Here is a 21,462-nt window from a genome sequence, read left to right on the forward strand (position 1 = left end):
AGCTAAAAAAAAAATCATAATATTTCACAATATTACAGTTTTACTCAATTTTTCTTTTTAATCAAATGAACCCTGCCTTGATGAACATAAGTGACTTATTTCAAAAACATTAAAAAATCTTACAGAACCCCAATTTTTGAACAGCAGTGATAACAGGTTTTTTATTATAATTTGCTTAATTAAACCTGAGGTCAAATGTTTAGCACTGCTTCATACTAATTTTAACAATAGTATATATTATATTTATATGCATATGCCATATTTAGTGTATAGGCCTACTGTACAATATGCAGAAAGGATTATGCTTGTATTCCACTCCAAACTGTGAAAATATTAATAACGAAAATGATGAAACCCAGTTAAAGACTCCATCCCCACATCAGCAGTGGTAGCGCTCACAGCAGGACAGGAACTAAAGGAGAAGTGTGTTTGTTTACAGGTTGGTAAAACCCACTTAGTGATGTTTACTATTTACAGTAGTCATATATACAGAAGAAAAAAGTTAAATCAATCAGGAAATACTTACAAAACTCATAATGGCACATAACAGAAAAACAAACAAACAAAACAAAACACTAAAATAATCCTCACACATCAGAGGAACTTCTTGCCCTTCAATGTCTATGGTGAAGACGGTTCAAATATAACATGATAACTGTCTGTCAGGAGCGGTCTGGATAATCATTTACAGCTTAAACGACAGAATAAACTTGAAATAACTGGAAGCGGCAGACACCAGAAACCAAAGCGTTTGCGTTGAAAATGCTCATGTCCGCCATCGCGTTAAAAAGGTGTATTATGACACAAACGGCAACACCTTGCGTGTATAAATGAAACATAAGTGTATTTTTGTTGTATTGTAATGTTTTGTACTGACCTGCCTTCTGCATCACATGCCTCCCACGCGCAACATACCTTTGCCGCCTAACGCAAACATACCTTTAAGTATACAACAACTGAAAGAAAACATTTTAACATGATTCCTGCATTAAAGATTGTAAAATTAAAATATGACTATGATTATCTCGTTAAAGCAGTTTTTCATGTTAGAAAGATGCTACATAAATAAAACAGAATTAAAGTTATTTTTCCCGTAAGTGCGGTCGCGGCCATTTGTAAATTTTCATCCGCTTCCTGCTATTTTTAGAAGTACAAAACAGTTGGTTTTGCTGCTTGATATTGCAAATTGCAAATTGCTGTGTCTTATTATTTTAATGTATTATGAACACACTAGTTGTAGTGCAAACTGTTTTACTGCACTTTGTTATTCTTCTGGTTACTTAAGTCTTTTTTTAACAACGCCAATGTGATTGTCATTAAAATGTCCTGCCCATGTTTTTAACATTCAATATTTTGGTGAAAACATTCTGACAAGCCTGACAATTATGTGCAACATGAATTCATCCAGAACCATTAGGCTACCCATTAAAACCAAGAATAACTATAAAGAGAACAATAACGATACTGTTACTACATTAGCGTCAACTTTAACGCACAATAATGTTCTGTTTATTATAAAAGCGTACTGAAGGTTTGCAGTCTGCCGCTTTAAATACTTGAGCTCTTTAAAGCAGGATGGATTATTAAAATCTTTCTAAAAGTGATTCTGACGATATTGTTGTGTAATCAGAATGATTTTTAAAACGTTATCTTTATTGTTATATAGTTATGTATATAGTTATGTATTGTTATATAGTGTGAACTGGCCTTAAGAAATATCATCCAAATCTGTGCCATTTTTAGAACGACTTACCATCATACATAAACAGATTGATATTCATGACCACAACCGCAATGCATGACAGTCTTTTCTAACGTAAAATTCTAAATGACAATGTCTTCAAGCCTTCATTCTATAAGAAAGATGATAAAGACTATAATAGTATTGTATGAACACAGTTTCATCTGTGCAACCAACTGTGGATCTGAACTTTTGTTTAGTGAGGTCCTCTAAAAACAGACACATGATTTACTGCCGAATCTTCAGGGTACACAAGGCCAGTCTTTTTCGTCAATGATTGCATCAGCGCTATATCACTGTGGCAACCTGCCCTGCGGCCATAGCAGGCATATTTAAGCAGGATTAGAGGTAGTCACGGCACAGAGGTTGAGAAACAGGCATTTAGTCAACATGTTCATGCTGACTTCTGCTACTCAACCATGTCAGAAGGCATTAAATACTACAGGAAAAGAGACGGCAAAGTGCGTCAAAGAGCCATAACATTTTTATTGTCAGTACAGGTGGCTAACGGGCACCTTACACATGTTACATGTACAGTAGTGTTTTCAAGTATGTGTGAGCTGTGTGTGTATGTCAGACGTTTGCTAGTTGATGCCACAGGCAGGAGGGCATAAAACTCTCCATCTTGTCTGCAAAAAAGCCCAGTGGTGCAAAGAGGGTGCTGAAGAACTGCAGAGAGACAGAGAGAGGAGAGAGAGAGAGAACAGACAGATAGATCTGAATTAATAATCACAAACATCTTAAATTTCATGCAAGATATTTAAGATAGTTTTACATTAAATGGGTAAATGGGTACTTTGCCAAACTTAACCAAATTTTTTAGTTTAAAATGACAAGAAATGTAAAATTTACATTCAGTATTTATAAATATGTATGCAGTTCAAATGTACATATTCAGCATTTTACAATTATTTATTCAGAATGAAAACAATGTTATAATTATTATATTATATATGTTATATAATTATATTATGATTATATAATGTAAAATCCTGAAAAAAAAAAAAAAATATATATATATATATATATATATATAGAGAGAGAGAGAGAGAGAGAGAGAGAAAGAGAGAGAGAGAGAGATTGATTCACAATCATATTTTCAGATTTACAACTATATTTCAGATCTATAACTGCATTTACAGTGCCTTGCGAAAGTATTCATACCCCTTTATTTTTTTTTTTATATTTTGTTATGTTGCTGCCTTGTGTTAAACTGCTTTAAATGACTTTTTTTCCCCACATCAATCTACACTCCATACACCATATTGACAACGCAAAAACAGAATTGTCACAACTTCGTACATTTATAAAAAAAATAAAATAAATAAGTACATTGCATAAGTATTCATACCCTTAACTAAATATTTAGCTGAAGCACCTTTACAGTCTTTTTTGTTTGATGCGACAAGCTTTGCTCATCAGCATTGGCATTCTTCTCCTCACTTCTTCACCTCTCCACCTCTGTCAGGTTGGATGGGGGCAGATGCACATTTTCATGTTTCTCCAGAAATATATGATTTGGTTCAAGCTCAGGCTCTGGCTGGGCCACTGAAGGACATTCACAGAATTGTCTATAAGCCACTCTTGCTGTGTTTAGGTTCATGGTCCAGTTGGAAGGAGAACCTTCTGCCCTGTCTGAGGTTCTGAATGCTCTGGACTAGGTTTTCATTATGGCTCTCTCTATATTTTGGTAAATTGAGCTTTTCTTCTACTCTGACGAGTCCCTCAGTCCCTGCCGCTGAAAAACAGCCTCACAGCATGAGGCTGCTACCAGCACACTTTACTTTTGGGATGGTACTCTGCAGGAGATGAGCAGAGCTGGTTTCCTTCAAACATGATGCTTAGAATTAAGGTTCATCAGACCAGAGAATATTGTTTCTCACAGTCTGAGCTCTGAGGGTCCTTTAGGTACTGTTTTGCAAATTTCAAAAAGTGTGTTTTCACGTGTCTTCACTGAAGAGAGGATTGAGTCTTGCCACATTGGCATAAAGCCCAGATCGGTGGAGTGTTGCAGTGATGTTTGTCCTTCGGTAGATTTCTCCTATCTCCACATATGATCATGGAGCTCAACCAGAGTGACCATCAGGTTCTTGGTCACCATACAAACCAAAGCCCTTCTCCATCAATTGCTCAGTTTGGACAGGAGGCCAGCTCTAGGAAGAGTCCTGGTTGTTTCAAACTTCTTTCATTAAGAGTAACAGAGCCTACATGCTTCCGTGACCCTTCAATGAAGCAGAATGTTTTTCTGAACTCTTCCCTAGATGTGTGGCTTGACGCAAACCTGTTTCTGACGCCGTTCTTTTGACCTCAGGGCTTGGTTTTTGCTCTGATATGCATTATCAGCTGTTAGACCTTTTATTAAGACGTGTGTGCCTTCCCAAATCATACCCATTCAATTGAATTTGCCACAGGTTAACTTTAGTCGAAGTGTAGTAACATCTACAAGCAATATGAATGCTCCTGAGCTAAATTTCACTTAAGTATATTAGACTTAGACTAATTAGATTTAAGCATATATTTGGATTTACAATGATACATTTAAAATTATAACTGTGTGTTTAGGATTTATTTAGAAATATTCCAATTTCATATAATTATTTCAAGTTTGCCCCCGATAACTCATTTATTGAAATCTAAAGTAACTGACATTTTCATTTATAAGAAAAACATACAAAACAATTCCAATCTCTGGTAGTGACTGTACAGTAGTTTGGTGTTGTAGTACAGTAAACACCACCTTTTTACCAAACAACAGTTTTGTGAAATTAATGAATTTCAGCCCTAAACTGAAGTGTGACCATGGCTGCTGTGAGCTTATGTTGACATGAGGAAATCTATGAGAATTGCTTGTCCAACCTGAAGAAAAAATATGAAAGTAGTGCTTTTTCTGGTCTTGTCTACCTCATTCATAGACTACTCAGTGTGGCTGAGCCACAAGCTGTCAGAAAGATGCCTTTAAAGTGCCTGAAGTGCTAGACATAAGTGTGATAGAGTTTGTCCCTCAAGGATATTACATGGAGGTCCTGACAGACACAAACAAGAGGAGAAAAAATGCCTCTGGATGGCAACCAACTTCAGGACTATAAAACTGGCGTGAAACCGTCCCTTTGAAAAACACTGAAACCCCCATGATTCAATCCACCATAAACAAGCCTCTAATGTGTTTATGAAGCGATACGTTTCGCGGATGAACAGATGTTTATGACGGAATATGGGAAAGGAAGTCCGGGGCCACGTGTCGGAGAGGGAGGAAAACGGGGAGAGAGGAGGCTGGAGAGGTATCATCCATTTTAAACCAGATCCAGGAAATAGATAGTGCTAGCGTAAATACATGTTGTAACATGACATACGAGGTTGATAAAAAGATAAAGCCCAATGAGGCTGCATGTCCTCACATTCAGGAGTTTATTGCAATTACAAATTAGGGCATTGTTCCCCAAGGAAAACAAGATGTTTGGAGTGGACAGGGAACAAAGCTTGTGTGTATGTGCGCAGGCAAGCGAGGGAGTATAATGGAAAAAGAGCGGCTTCGAATGCAAGTCAGGGGCAAGGCCCTTCCGTGGCGTCTAGTGCAACAACTCAAACTTGTTCTGAAATCAATCACTCGCTATTAATTCACCCAAATGAATGTAAACAACGATAAGAGAAGAACACACCGCCACGAAATGGGCATCCTGGCCTTCGGAGAGGCTAAATGTTGTTGTACGAACAGTTCAAAGGCCTGCTTGGCTTGGCTTCACTTCTGCGCTTTAATTTCTCTTCTCCATTCTGCTACCTACCTCATTGACTAAGGACTGTAAATAAGTTACTGTGCAAAGTATTGTAAGTCAATCTATATTATGGGTGTGCGATATTGACAATATCGAGTGTATGAGTGTGTTTTTGTGCTGGTACCTTAAGGAATGCCGTGGACAGCTGACTCCTAAAGTTTTTGATATTCTTCATATTCTGTTTGGTGGTCAGTTCACACTGATAGAAATTAATCTTTTCCAACAAGTTTAAACTGATTTTTAAATTATTTGGCCATTTTTACCTTTATAAAGCCATTTTTTCTAAAGGTGTTCATTATTTTTTGAGTCAAATTCTTACAATTAATCAGTGAATTAGAATAATAAGACATTTGGACTGTTAAAAAAAAAAAAAAAAAAAAAAAGTGAAGTGACATACGGCCAAGTATGATGACCCATACTCAGAAAACCCATCCAAAGTGCACACACACACACACACACACCGTGAACACACACCCGGAGCAGTGGGCAGCCAATGCTGCAGCGCCCGGGGAGCAGTTGGGGGTTCGGTGCCTTGCTCAAGGGCACCTCAGTCGTGGTATTGAGGGTGGAGAGAGCGCTGGACATTCACTCCCCCCACCTACAATCCCTGCCGGCCCGAGACTCGAACTCGCAACCTTTGGGTTACGAGTCCGACTCTCTAACCATTAGGCCACGACTTACCAAGCAAATTAAATCAGTATCAACAAAATTAATCTTCGCAGTGCAGAGGAAACACAGACACTGCATCTGAAGTGGCATTTAGATGTATTTAAACACTGTTTAATGCAGGACATGAATGCATTTAACCTGCAGTTTCAAAAGCATAAATAATGTTAAGATATATTAATCATAAAATTCATATATTTTATGATTAATATATATATATATATATACAACATGACGAAACACCGTCATGTTGTTCAGAGACGCAAAACAGCGCTGTGGCTGTGTTTGGAATTATTTTTGTCATCGAAATAGCCCAAAAACAGGAAATATGGTGTCAAGTCTCTTAATTAACTTATGGATTTTTTTTACAACAGTTAAATAAACAAGATCACATTTGTAACCATGGTTATTTTTGGAGAAAAAACGGCACTCTTTGTTTGATATTGATGAAATGATAGAAATACACACTTTTTGTCCCCATATCTTCAATTTTGTGATCATTGTAAATGTTTTAAAAGACTGAATCATGCAGTGAAAGAACACACTCTAAATGCGCACTTGCACTAATCTAGACTTCACGTAATGTACAGTGCACTCTGTAGGGCTGTTTTGAATGGTCTTTGCAAAATACTCGATAATGTCAAATCGCACACCCCAAATCTATATACAAATTACAAAATATAAAATCATAGAAACAAATTTGAAATTAGTTTGGCGCTCTAGCAGTTAATAAACAGAACTGCACGCGTCTTGTGGAAGAACACTGTAGCCGAAGCTACTTCTCTCTGCTTATGTCTATGGCTAACCCGCAGCGGTTCCTACCAGAAATATTCCCAATATAAAAACATAGGTGTACCGTATTGATTCAGGACAAGCCAAAAACACGGTAAAAAAACCATATCAATATTATTAATGTATATATTAATCTACTTTAATAATACTGATATGTTTTTTTATGTATATTATATTATTCATATAATCAATAAATTAATCATATATATATATTAATTATTTATTTTTAAGAATTATAAGATATAATATAAATTTATCTCTCTAAATATACTATACTTGAAATGCAAAAGCCTGAAATTTTCTTCTAAAATTAGCACTTTTATTAGGCTCCTATATTTTATGTTCAGTTACTTCACTTGAAGGACCTATTTATTGCCAATAAAGTGAGATTACTGAATATATATATATATATATATATATATATGTATATAAATATAATGGTCTCATAACGAGCCACAGTTTGTACCATCTAGAAAGCCATTGACAGACTTCATTCTTATGTTGCAACACAAAGAAATGTTTATCTTGGGAGTTCAGTGATTGTGTACTTTCTCTTCTAAACAAAAAATACATAAATAAGGGCATAGAGGGACAAGAGAAAAAAACAAAACACTTTTGGGTTTGGTGAGGCTTGCATATACTCACAGCTTTGACGAAGACCCCCATGAGCTCTGGAAACTGGTGTGTGAGCATGGCCAACATGGCACAGAAGGAGCACAGGCCTGCTGTGAAGAGGATGAAGAAAGGAAGCTCCTTCTTCGGATACACTGAGACCTCGTGAAATGCTGGAAGAAAAAGAAAAAGATAAAGACAGACAGATTTACTTATCTTAAAAACAGGTCAATAAAATACCCTATTTTCCTGTTATTTTTTAACCACTTGACTTTTAACACTATGCTTATGCAAATAGTCACATTTAGCATTGCTCAGGGAAATTTAAAGGGCGAAATCCTGTCATTCCCCTAAGAATCTACACAATCTGGAGTTTGCATAACATGCAAAATAGTTCATCAAACAGATTTCGCTCATGTTCAGATTATGAATTTGCCACACTGATCAATAGAAAGCTGCTTTGTTTGAAAGTGACGTCTGTGTGAGCAGTGCTTCATCTCTACACTATTGACAATGGCCTTTTTTTGCATGCACAATTTTTATTGAAATCACTCTAATGTGACGGCACATTAACAATTTATACATAACAATGGATATATACAAATATATAGTGTATACTTACAAGGCAAAAGCTCTCTGTCTGCAGTTTCTGTGCATCCTGGGTAAGGATAGAAGAGATGACCCTTTTCCAGGGGGTATGGAATAATCCGGAAAGCTACAAGAGTCAAAAGGTGTCAACTGATATCAAGTGAGATGATTTACATTTTGTTTTACAGTAAACAGCTTACAACAGAGTACATTTGTTGTTTTCAGATACTACATGATGATAATAGCATGCCATGCTTTTTTAAAGTACTACTGAAGTACCTTGTAATTTTCATGGTAAATGAGTATGGTAATCATCATTTAATATACATGCATGTGATAGTATGTAAAAAAGAACAGATGTGCACTGTACATACTGCCTTCCCAGGTGCAGTGTAGCAGGTTGAGCGCCCCCTCAGCCCGTTTCCAGTGCTGCAGGTGAAAGAAAGCGTACGCCACCGCCTCACTGTCTCCCCTCTTCAAAATATGCTCAGGCGGCAAAATCAGACTCTTCATTTCTAATAAATACTGCAACGACACAAAAAGAAGCATTATTAGCATTATTAACAATTTTAATTACATTAACTCAAGGAAACAAAATAAATAAAAATGCCATGACGCAAAAAGGTATTATAGAAACAATTATTTTCGTTATATAAATATATTATGTATAATATTGCATTATTAATGTGGTCAAGTATTTAAAAATACATACATACATAAAAACTATCAAACGTAAAAAAAAAAAAAAAGAATGCATTCAGGCAATTATGGCCAATGGCCAATTAATTATGTGTCATGAAAATAATGTTACAATGACAAAAATATTAATGGTCATTTAAAAAATGCAAAATTATTCTTTATTTTCTTAATGCAAAATATAATGTATTGTTTTCACCTTTAATATTCGGGTGAAATGTCACCCAGATATTTACCAATACACTGTATATATATATATATATATATAAAAAAAATAAATAAAAAAAAGAAAAGAAAATTACTAGTACATTTTCCAGACATTAAACCATAAATCACTACAAAATGCAATGCATAATTCAAAATACTGGTATAATGTCAGCACCGATAGCTCAGTAGGCAAGTGCGCAGACATATAACACCGTTACAGGTGTCCCGAGTTCGAATCCCGACTTTCTGATCCCACCCCCCTTCTTTCTTCCACTTTGCTTCCCGTCTGCTTTTTATCATAATAAAGGCAATACACAGAAAAAAAAAAAAAAAAAAAAAATACTGGTATAACACCTGTGAAAAAATATATATGAAAACTTTTTTCATAATAACACTATATTAGGCCATATTTTTTACGAACATTTCTTAAAGTGTACATTACGAAAGCTTTATACTTATACTGAGCCTGTATACTTCAATTCTCCCCTGCTCTGGGCCCCGGGGTGAATGTTGTGGAGGGCAATACAGCAGGATTAAATGGCATTATCCAGAGGATAACCTACTCAAATGCCCCTGGCTATGATTATGGTACATTACAGCTCAGTTCGACTGATTCCCTCTACAATGTGTCAAGTGCACCTTCTGAATTATGAACAAATATCCAAACATATCTTTCAGTAACAATCACCATGTTGGATATGTCATATGCGCGCAGACATGGGTAATTTAGCTTTATGATCATGCTGGCATTCGACAGGCAGCTGTTTTACACAACATGCCCGCATACAAACACGGTCACCTCTTATAATGATGGATCAAGTGTCAGTGATGGGTCTCTTTTATCTGGAGGTTCCTCCTAAGCCCCTGCTGAACTCCCATAAGCCTATGTCTCAGTCTGTCTCATATCTCTTTTCACTTGACCGTGCAGACCCTGTACGATGACATCACACTACGGTGGTCTTGGAGATGCAAAGGTGAGGTACAGGTTTACACTGACAGATGACATCATGCATTATCATATTTCTGGGATGTCAAAGTTAACATTTAAGAGATTAATTCAATATTTAACAATAATATAATGCATTTAACAAATTATAGTACTTTATTATTTTTTTCCTATAAAACTAATATTACCACTGTTGCTCACTGTACAGATGAAGAAAAGATACACTACCGTTCAAAAGTTGGGGCAAATTTTTGTTTATTTTATTCAGCAAGGATGCATTAAATTCATCAAAAGTGACATATATATATTTAAGCTGCATTATATTTATAAGTATAATTATATTTATATTTTAAGCTGCACAAATTGATCAAACAGATGCAGCCATGGTGAGCACAAGAGATCTTCTTTTTGAAAATCCTATCAACCCCAAACTGGAATGTTGTGTATGTTGTCAACTTAATATATATTTATATATACTTAATATATATATTTAAAAGTAAATATATTTACCAGATAATATTTTAGTAATTTTTAGTAATGTTTTTAGAATATCAAACTTGTAAAGTTTGGTTTACAGCTGATTATTTATTTTATCAGTGGGATCACATTTGGGGGAAATTCCTATCAAAAAGTTTGAAAACCACCGACATAAGCAATAAGTAGGAGAGACCATGATATTTAGCAAGTAATGAAGTGTCTTTCGCTTTTATGAAACTGTTATACATACTAAAAATGATTTTATTTTATTTTAAATGAATTACTTATTGCTTGTGTAATTTATTTTATTTAGTCATTTAGCAGACGCTTTTATCCAAAGCGACTTACAAATGAGGCCAAGAGAAGCAATCAAAACCAACAAAAGAGCAACAACGTACAAGTGCTATTACAAGTCTTGGTTAGCAGTACAGATAATTATTATTATTATTTTTTTATAAAAAGACATGGATAAAATAAAATTAGAATAGAGAGTGCTAGAGTTAGAGGGTCAAGTAAAGATGGAACAGATGAGTTTTTAGCCGTTTCTTGAAGATGGGTAAGGATTCGGCTGCTCGGATTGAGTTGGGCAGGTCATTCCACCAGATGGGAACAGTTAATGATCAGTTAAATTTAAATTTAATTTAATTTAAAGTTAAATAAACAGTTATTGTAATGATAGCATGAAATATTACTGCATTGCCCAAATTCAGAAAGTCCACATCTTTAATACTCAATCTATAAAGCTGATGGTATAACCTTAGGACACACCATTAAGTCTCTGTCTGAAGTGATCACACAAATGTAATAGTAATACTACTGACATTCAACACCCTCTTTACTCATTCTGGATTGTCCTTGTTGCTCTAGGGGCAGATTTGGCAAATGAAAGACCAGGTGTATGTGTCTGTGTTGATATTTGCTGCACATCTCAAACATGTGGACTTTGTAGTCTGATACTGCACGCATGTGCCTAAATACCCTTCAACTGAGACGGTGTGTTTGGGTGTGAAGAGGTTAAGCACTTTGAAGTCCGATCTAGTGTTTTGAAAAGTTGCAAGTTGGAACCAGGTACAAAGAAAGAAATAGTTGATGAGGGTCTAAACATCTTTAAAGAGCAAAAAGAAAATCAAAGGTGATACAACTTAAACCCTAAACACAGCTTACGAAAATCTATGCGCGGCAGTCTTGGGTCAACAAGCCCACCTGCAATTATGTTCAATGTAAAACTGTCAACGATGCACTCCTGATGTGAATATTAGAAAAGTTTCTGTTTAGTGCAGAGGACTGCAGAGTGCTTCAACAGCATCCCCTCCTGGTCATGACAATGAGTCTGGACTCTTGAATAACAGTGAGATAAAATTGATGTGTGGGCAAGTAACTTCAAATTTTTTTAACACATTTTAAGCTTAATATTAAGAAATATGCATTGTGCATGAGTAGTACTCCAAATAACACTGAATTAGAATTTTTATATCAGTAAGTTTCAAGCGATATGTCATTAAATATGTTAATAGATTTTAACTATACTTAGCATGAAATATAAAGGAACGGAAACAAAGGAACAAACGAGCAAACAAGATGATTAATACAAAACAGGTGAATGGAATAAACGATGATTAACTAAACTAGGACAGGAAAAACTAAATAAGGGCAAACAGAAACTAAACGGAAACCAACACGTGACAGATATCGCCCCCCTCCCGGAAGGTGCGTCCCGCACCGTAACAGACACATCGGGGAGGGGGGGGGCGGGCGCCCTGGAGGCCGGAGCAGGGCCAGGACAGGGAGGAGACACGGGAAGCCTCCAGGACGGAACAGGAGACTCGGGAGGCCATGGCAGATCCGGGGACTCGGGAGCCCATGGCGGATCAGGGAGCTCCGTGGCCTTGGCCCTTGGCCTGGCCACACAGGCCATGACTATATGGCCCCCCAAAAAAAATTTCTTGGGGAAGTTCCCCTCTGGGAGCCATTGAGGAGGAGCGGGCTCTGTGGGGCACTCTGGAGGAGCGGGCACTTGAGGGCGCTCTGGAGAAGCGGAGCTGAACGGGACCAGCGGAGACGCAGGAGGGTACTTGCGAGGAACAGGCACTGGAGGGCACTTGCGAGGAGTGGACCTGGCCGACTTGGGGAACTCAGGAGACGAAGGGCTGGACGGGACCAGCTGAGGTGAAGGAGGGCTGGACAGGACCAGCGGAGACGAGGGAGATTCTGGGGTTAGAATGGACGCAGCAAACTCCAGCGGTAGCGCCATATCCAGGAGCGCTGGAACCAGTGCCGGAGGGCCTGACATACTCTTTGCCAGCGGGCTTGCCATACTCTGTAGGCGGCGGCAGCACAATTACCGCCGCGGGTGGAATTATCATCGTCGCGGGTGGAATTATCATCGTCGCCGCAGGCGGAGGAAGCAGGCTGAATATCCCCGGACCTCCCTTGCGGGGAACCAAAATCAGACGCCTCCTCATTTGTTTGTCTGTCGGTGATGGTCCGGTCTTCTGTTTTGGTCTCAGCTTCTGTTACGGTACTGTGGTTTTAGAATAAATGCCACGACGAAGGAGTAAACAAAACAAAGAAACTTTAATCTGCATAAACACACTTTCCATTAATTAACATCAAGCTGAGACAAAGACTAAGGGAGAACTGAGGACTTATAAGGGAACGGAAACAAAGGAACAAACGAGCAAACAAGAGGATTAATACAAAACAGGTGAATGGAATAAACAATGATTAACTAAACTAGGACAGGAAAAACCAAATAAGGGCAAACAGGAACTAAACGTGACAATCGCCATATGATGCAGAATTTTGGACCCTTTAAAAGAATCATTTGAACCTTTGGTACAAATGATTCTTTTAACGAATCAGTTGAACCTTTGGTACGTGTGGGTTGAACTCCACAGCTCTGTGTATGGCCTCTACTGCGTTCATCTCTGCTGTGCTGAGACCTCGTCTAGACGCTGCTTCAGGTGAAAACCTGCCATGCAACACACATACAGATTCATTCAGCAAACTATCATCCATAAACATCACCAATGCTATGATATGGTAATATGCTATTCAATATTAGACATGACTGAAAAAAAAAGAAAAAAAAAGTTTTTTCCAGGATGCTGAAGACTTACTTATCTGACACTGCTCTGGCTTTCAGTAAGGCAGACGTGTAGCATATAGTAGCTGATTTTGGCAAGCTGATATCTGAGGGGGGAAAACATCAGATAGTTCATAAAAAGGATACTAGCATCTCTTTCTGGTCCTCTCTGAAATGTACAGTAACATGACAGCTGAATGAGCTTACCGTCATATTTTGCGAGGACTGCTTGTACATCAGCGTAGGCCTGCAGCTCTAATAATGCTTCTAAAAGGTTCTCGTGAATGTTTAACATTCCCAGTAAGGGGAATTCTTTCATTAACTGTACAAGGAAACAAAAAAATGACAATATTGCACAACAGAGCATAATTCAAGTGCAAGATGCCACTAAAATAAAGTAAAATAATGAAATGTAAAATAAAATAAAATAAAATGTGTCCAGTAGTATGTTACATTTAAAAGTAAAGGCTGAGTCCAATGCATTCATAAAAAACTGTGTTCAATTATTATACTAGAAATTACTCTCTGGTGATTACAGAACATTAACATTTTAGGCATAAAAAAATGCTATATAAGAGATTTTTACATTTTTAAATCTATTGTTGTAATTAAAAAATTCTCTTTCAATTATTATTTTTTTTATGTACAGAATCATGAAGAATCATTAATCTCCGGGCGGCGCAACATGGCCGCCCACTGCTCCGGGTGTGTGTTCACGGTGTGTGTGTGTTTTTTCACTGCTGTGTGTGTGCACTTTGGATGGGATAAATGCAGAGCACAAATTCTGAGTATGGGTTACCATACTTGGCCACGTCACGTCACTATCACTTTAAGAAAATATTTTAATGTACAGATTATCCACTCTTCCCTAACACACTTGGACAGCAACAATGGGAATTATGTAAGGCTGCTATTCATTGACTATAGCTCAGCTTTCAACACTATAGTCCCCATCAAGCTGGCATCTAAACTCACAGACCTCGGCCTAAACTCCTCACTCTGTGACTGGATTCAAGACTTCCTCACCGGCAGACCTCAAGTGGTGAAAGTTGGCCAGTTCACCTCAAACTCCATCACCCTGAGCGTAGGAGCCCCACAGGGCTGTGTCCTGAGTCCCCTGCTCTACTCTCTCTACACGCATGACTGCGTGTCCTCTCACAGCTCCACACCTATTGTCAAATTCTCCAACAACGATGAGACCGCATACTTGGATGAGGTAGAGAGACTCACATCATGGTGCCAGGACAACTGTCTCTCTCTGAATGTGAGCAAAACTAAAGAGCTGATCATGGACTTTAGGAAGAGACAGCAGCAGCCCTACACTCCTCTTATGATCAGTGGGACCCCTGTGGAGAAGGTGAGTAACTTCAAGTACCTCGGTGTAAACATCCCCGAGAACCTGACTTGGACTACACACATCCAAACACAGGTTAGGAAAGCCAGGCTAAGACTGTACCATCTGCGACAGCTGAGGAAATTCAGGGTCTCACCAGCAATCCTGAAAACTTTCTATTCAGGGACCATAGAAAGTGTATTGACTCAGTGCATCTCAGTGTGGTATGGAAACAGCTCCAATCAGGACTCCAAAGCTCTACAGAGAGTTGTGCGCTTAGCTGAGCGCATCTCAGGGTCTGCTCTCCCCTCTCTGCAGGACATCAAACGCTGCAAAAGCAGAGCTGTTAAAATCATCAAGGACTCAAATCACCCTGGTAACCGTCTATTCACTTTGCTTCCATCTGGTAAGCGCTTCCGTAGCCTGATGGCAAAGACTGAGAGACTTAGAAGGAGCTTCTTCCCCCAGGCCATCAGGCTCCTAAACTCTAACTCTGTGTCATAACATCACATGACTCCATGTAAATATCACCATATCAATAAGCTATTCATAATTTTTTCTACCTCATATTGCTGCTATTTAAATACCCTGTACAACTTTTTGCACATTCCTCTTTATTACTAAGTCAACAACATACTGACCTGCACATTTATATTTATATATCTTTTATTTTATTTAATTATTTTATTTTTTCTACTTTTCTTTTTCTTAATATTTGTATACTTTATAATTGCACTGTCCTCAGAGCGGACCTGACCTACATTTCACTGCTGGTTATACTCTGTATAATTGTGTATGTGACAAATAAAAATCTTGAATCTTGAATCATAAAGAAAATATTAAGGTACTGTACGTTCAGGTAAATGTTAAAAGTAAACTTGCCCTGAGGATATTCTATAGATGTGGAGTGACAACATGTTTTAGAGTCATGTGACCAGAGTTTTATACGGGAGCTCAACACGCTGCAAATAGAAAAAAACCCTGCAAATTAAGAAAACAACTTTGTTAATTTGACAACACAAGCTGCAAATGCTCACAACACAAACAAAGTAACGCGCTGCAAATAAAATTCTTTATTTGGTTGTGTTGTGAGAATTTGCAGCACCTGTTGTCAAATTCTTTCTTGATTTGCAGGTGCTTTTTCTATTTGCATGTGTTTTCTGAAGTTGCAGCACGCTGAGCTCTCTCGGCCACTGTAGTTTTTTGTAAAACTGAATCGAGAAAGGCGGAATTATTTTTTTATATCTGCACTAAAGTTACAAGAATGTTCAATCATGTTGTGGAAAACCACAGAAAATCATTTAGATCCTCAAAAATAAAAAAAGATTGTAAAATAATTTCTATAAAAGTCTATGTGGCAAGGCATAAGCCCCATAAGATAATCACTAAAACACACTTTTTACAGCTACAACACCTAAACATCGTAAGTGGTATATTGCTTCGCTCACATCTCTCATCATCTTAACAGCTTCTTTGATGCGACCCAGTTTTCTTGCACACATGGCCAGTCTGCGCTTGATGTAGACCACAAGATTGGTATCTTTACCGGCTGTGAAAGCAACAAGAATAAGCAACAGTGTGAGTTACTGTATGCTGGCTATATATGTGTGACAGTGTGAAAGTTTCATACCACTCTTAAGCGCTTGTTTGAAAAGCCGTTCAGCCTCTGTGATGGTTGTGGCTTCCTCCTCGGCCAGGAGCACATATGCTGCAGCACATCTGCAAATGAATGAGTCATATGCTTGAGAGTCAGTAAAAGTCAATTTGATGCAAACATTAGAGATGCACTGATGATAAAATTCTGGCCGACACAGAAAAGCCAGTAATTTACTCCTATGTTATGGTGAATAACAATACATGGCTTATAATACAATAACATACTGTTATGTATTAAAATAATAAAAATAATTTAAATAATAAAAACAGGCATCAACTATATAATGCATAATGCACAGTGAAAAATCATTATATATTCATTTTGAAAATATTACATTTAATAGTGCTATTAAATTATTATTATATTTAAGATTATTTGATTATTATGTGATAAGATTAGCTTTAAGTGACAGAAAATGAGCATACATAATTAAATATCCAATACGATATGATAAAATAGATATAAATAGAATCAAAAATTAAAAAGAGAGTTAGAAAAACTATGTTCGCATCTGGCTGAAACAGAAAGACAGTACTTAAATAAGGATACATGGCTTATATTACAACTTTAGGCATCATCTTTATAATGCACATTATGAAAAATAAGATTACATTTAAATGCGTTATTATGTTTTTAAATATTACTTTTAACTTTAAAATAATAACACTAGCTTGCTCTATTCTTTTTCTATTCTATCCATTTTGTTTTTATTTATTATATAATTTTTAAAAATGGCTGTTTATTAAATGGACCCTTTCAGCTGTAAAATCTGTCTGGATGCGCTACGTCTGATGATGGTAAATTTAATAAAATCACAAGGATGTGGGAAACTCACTCGCGGTTCAGTTCAATTGCCTGGTAAGCAGCTCGAATGCGTGCCTGCGGGTTCCTCTCCCTCCAGGCCTTCTGCATAACTGCAGAACAAACAAGAGAGTTACCAATCATGATTAAACATCAATTTTGATTAAATTTAGGTCGTTTTTTCAAGTGGAAGAGCATGAGACTAACCAGAGTCCTCTGGTCTAAGTTGCTGAGTGTCTCCCAAGAAGAAGGTCTGATGATCTTGTGCAGATAAATTCATGTCGTAGTATGTCAGGGGCTCTTTTCCCGTCACCCAAGTGTACCTGGAATGAAAGGATCATGAATGAATATGATTTTTTTGAATAATGGAATTATGTCATATTTTAAAAACCAAATATTATTGGAATGAACTTAAACCTTAAAGAAACGTCCAACAATATACCTGCTGTACTCGGCACCTCTGAATAGGTTCAGTGGGTTCCTCCACACTTTACATTCTGAAAGAAAAAGAAAATAACAGCTGCATATTACATTCACTTTATAATATTTAGAAAGAGAAACATGTAGTAACGTTCAAAAACCTGCAACGTTGGTTCTCGGCTCGGTATCGCCGTTTACAGAGGAGAAGAGGCCCGTAGAGCTGCTGTTCTCCACTCCTCCGAGCAGAGGGCGCAAGTGACTGACAGACACCTGCTCTATGAAGGATGTACCGTACTTCCTGAAGTACCACCACTCAAATATCTGAAGACAAACACAAAGAGTGGGATTTTACACAGCTTTGAAACTGGAGTTAGTTTAGTATAGTTATTACTCATTTTATTAAGTATTTAAGTTAAGTTATTTGACAACCAATTGACCAAAGCCAAGAAAAAGACTCACCAATATAAGGCCCGAGATGAGCGAGGAGGTTCCAGTCAGCGCAACGTAGAATTTAGGCGTGAGAGTGTTTAAAAACACAGATGCTGTGGATGAATAACAATATAGTAAGACAAAGAAAGTCTGATCATTTTTACAAACTCATAAAGAAAAAATTGAAAAAGTCTTGAAAAATGCTTAAAAGGTGTGCTGCCAAATGATTAATTGCATGCAAAATAAAAGTTTTTATTTACATAATATGTGTGTGTGTAGTGTGTATATTTATCATGTATATATAAAAACACACACATGCAATTATATATTTCAGTAAAATATACTGTTTATATAATAAATATATTTATATATGTGACCCTGGACCACAAAACCAGTCTTAAGTCGCTGGGGTATATTTGTAGCAATAGCCAAAAATACATTGCATGGGTCAAAATTATCCATTTTTCTTTTATGCCAAAAAACATTAGGGTATTAAGTAAAGATCATGTTCCATGAAGTTATTTTGTCAATTTCCTACTGTAAATATATCAAAACTTAATTTTTGATTGGCAATATGCATTGCTAAGAACTTCATTTGGACAACTTTTGGTCAACATTTTTTTAGTGCTCAAATAAATCACTTATGTGATGTCTACAATTCTGTCTATTTTATAATTGAAAAACTATGCATATGTATATAATATATATGTATATATATAAATATGTATAATGACTAAAATAGTTTGTATAATTCTGCAATACATTTGGTGGTTATTTTTCCTCAAACAGGGGGGTGGGGGGACTATAAATATTGCAGGAATCTCATTTTTCATGGTATCTTCTTCAAATATGAAATATGAACTCATGAGACACGTAGCTTTCAACCCATTACTTTTCTGGATTGCTCCAGGACTTATTTAATGTATTTGCATATGAAATAAAAAAAACATTCAGTGTGGAAAAATATTTTTCAAGGCACGTCATTGTCTATAACTTTTTATCTTTTTGAGCATTATCAACTCTGGATGATGGATAGTAAAGCCTAGAGTGTCTTCTTTCCAAAGATACCTTATTTGTTTGTGCAGCACACTTTGTCAGGAACTGTTACCGTTTTAATTTAGGTAGGTTATTTTCACTTGTGAGACCCAAAATGGGGGGGGGGGGGGGGGGGGGGCGAAGGTTAACAGGTTAAAGGCGATTTTCTCAGTATTTAGATTTTTTTGCACCCTCAGATTCCAGATTTTCAAATAGTTGTATCTCGGCCAAATCCTGTCCGATCCTAACAAACCATACATCAGTGGAAAGCTGATTTATTCAGCTTCCAGATGATGTATAAATCTCAATTTTGAAAAATTTACCCTTATGACTGGTTTTGTGGTCCAGGGTCACATGGGTCATAACTTATATGAATATAAATATATACATGTAAGTATTTTCAAAATATATACTGTTTGTGTGTATATTTATATATACATAATAAATATACACAGTACGCACACATATATTATGCAAATGAAAACTTTTATTTTGGATGCGATTAATCACGATTAATCGTTTCACAGCACTAGCTTAAAGCAGTGCAAAATAGCAATATATATATATATATATATAGAAAGAGAGAGAGCGAGAGAGGGGGGGGGGGGGGGGCGCATTTAGTAGATTTTAAACATATAATAATTAATTAAACTCATAAAACTCATAAAAAATGGCCAGAAATGTATTGTATGTAAACTCTTTTAAACAAATGTACAAAAAAAAAAGATTAAACTCATATCCTGCATAAATTACGGTTATAAAATGATTAAATTTATATTAAAATTTATTTTAAAATTAACCGCTGAATAATGCTTTACTCAAACATCACATGCACACTGCACTTATAAAACATTACATTTGATATATGTTTTATTTTAAACTTGAGTAATCGGAGTGATGCTTTGTTTGACAAACTGCTGTTTTCCATTCATTCATTTACAAAACAACCAATTTTCTAGATTTGCATGTAGTCAACTTCTGCTATAAGTATCATCTTAAAAACAATAAGTAGCTTATATATATTAATTCATATAAAAGATAGGCTACTTAATAATTTATGTAGAACTTTGAAAAACGTCTTTAGTATAAAAAGTAATGATGATAAAACCTAAACATATTTGTATTTGTTTACTGTGTCATAGCACATTATCTTAGTATATCCCTCTGAATAATGCTAGTACACACACATCACATGCACACTTCAGTATGGAAAAGTTAAAACATTTGTGGATATTAATACCATAACAAGATGTGACAATTATGAGACATAAGAGTGAACTGATTTCAGAATTATATTAATGTACAAAACATAGACTTGCATTTGACAGCTGCTTTTATCTGAAGTAAACATCACTTTCAGTGATTCAGTAATGAGTTTAAATGCAGGTCTGTTTCTCTCACAGTGCTATAGTATGACTTCAAACAACTGCACGACTATATACTGCACGACTCGAGTGCTGTTATGATCATTAAAGGCAATTTAGAGTCATTTTGGGCACTTGACCTCTTCAGTCACCATTCATTGACATCGCATGGACTTGGAAAATTTCTCCTTTCGTATTCCACAGAAAATTAAACTCGCATGGGTTTGCATAGAGACGAGAGAATTAGTGTATTTGTGTGAACTTTTCCTTCAATGAGCAGAAAGATATCCTGTGTTTCGCTGTAAACATCCACACAGCTGATTACAAACACACACCTGCGTTAACGGTCTCCTGCAGCTTCAGTGGGCTCCTCAGCACATAAACCATCGTTAAGACCATGGCGAACCAAAGCGCACATATGTACGTCCACGACCAGCACAGCCACGATTTTAATTTCTCCGTGAAACCGGGTGATTGAGGATTACTGCCACTGCTGTCCGCCATCTTTCACCGACTAGCCGTAAACATTAGAATTGTGGGACAGTGGAGGAGTGTGCTGTACCGACGCTCTCCATTAGGGGGCGCAGCTCCCGTTCATTTATACGCAACGGCTTCAAAGCATACTGCAGTATATACTGTATACTACGTTTTTTTAAGTGAAACTAGCTGATCAGCATATCGTTCTAGCGTACTACTATTTTACTATACACAAAATAAAACAATGCCCATATTTTTTACATTTTCTATTGTTTACCTAATGGATATTTTAGAAAAAAATAAATATTAAAATAAATAGAAAAAAAAAAAACAATACAGGGGAAAAATATATATATTTTTAAATAT

General features: G+C 36.6%; 1 pseudogene across 1 annotated transcript; it reads right to left on the bottom strand.

Moving 5' to 3' along the window:
• Positions 1-2,208: 2,208 nt before the first annotated feature.
• On the bottom strand, positions 2,209-21,156 carry LOC306879024 (suppressor of tumorigenicity 7 protein-like; annotated as a pseudogene). Its single transcript, XR_013785874.1, has 14 exons — positions 20,955-21,156; positions 18,251-18,333; positions 17,953-18,112; positions 17,814-17,868; positions 17,579-17,694; positions 17,406-17,484; positions 16,362-16,632; positions 13,788-13,902; positions 13,615-13,687; positions 13,364-13,466; positions 8,544-8,694; positions 8,204-8,296; positions 7,615-7,754; positions 2,209-2,410 (listed from the first exon to the last, which is right to left on the bottom strand). The product of XR_013785874.1 is annotated as a suppressor of tumorigenicity 7 protein-like (transcript).
• Between the last annotated feature and the right edge of the window lie 306 nt (positions 21,157-21,462).

The sequence above is a fragment of the Barbus barbus genome (assembly GCF_936440315.1).
Source record: "Barbus barbus genome assembly, chromosome: 13".
Lineage (NCBI taxonomy): Eukaryota > Metazoa > Chordata > Actinopteri > Cypriniformes > Cyprinidae > Barbus > Barbus barbus.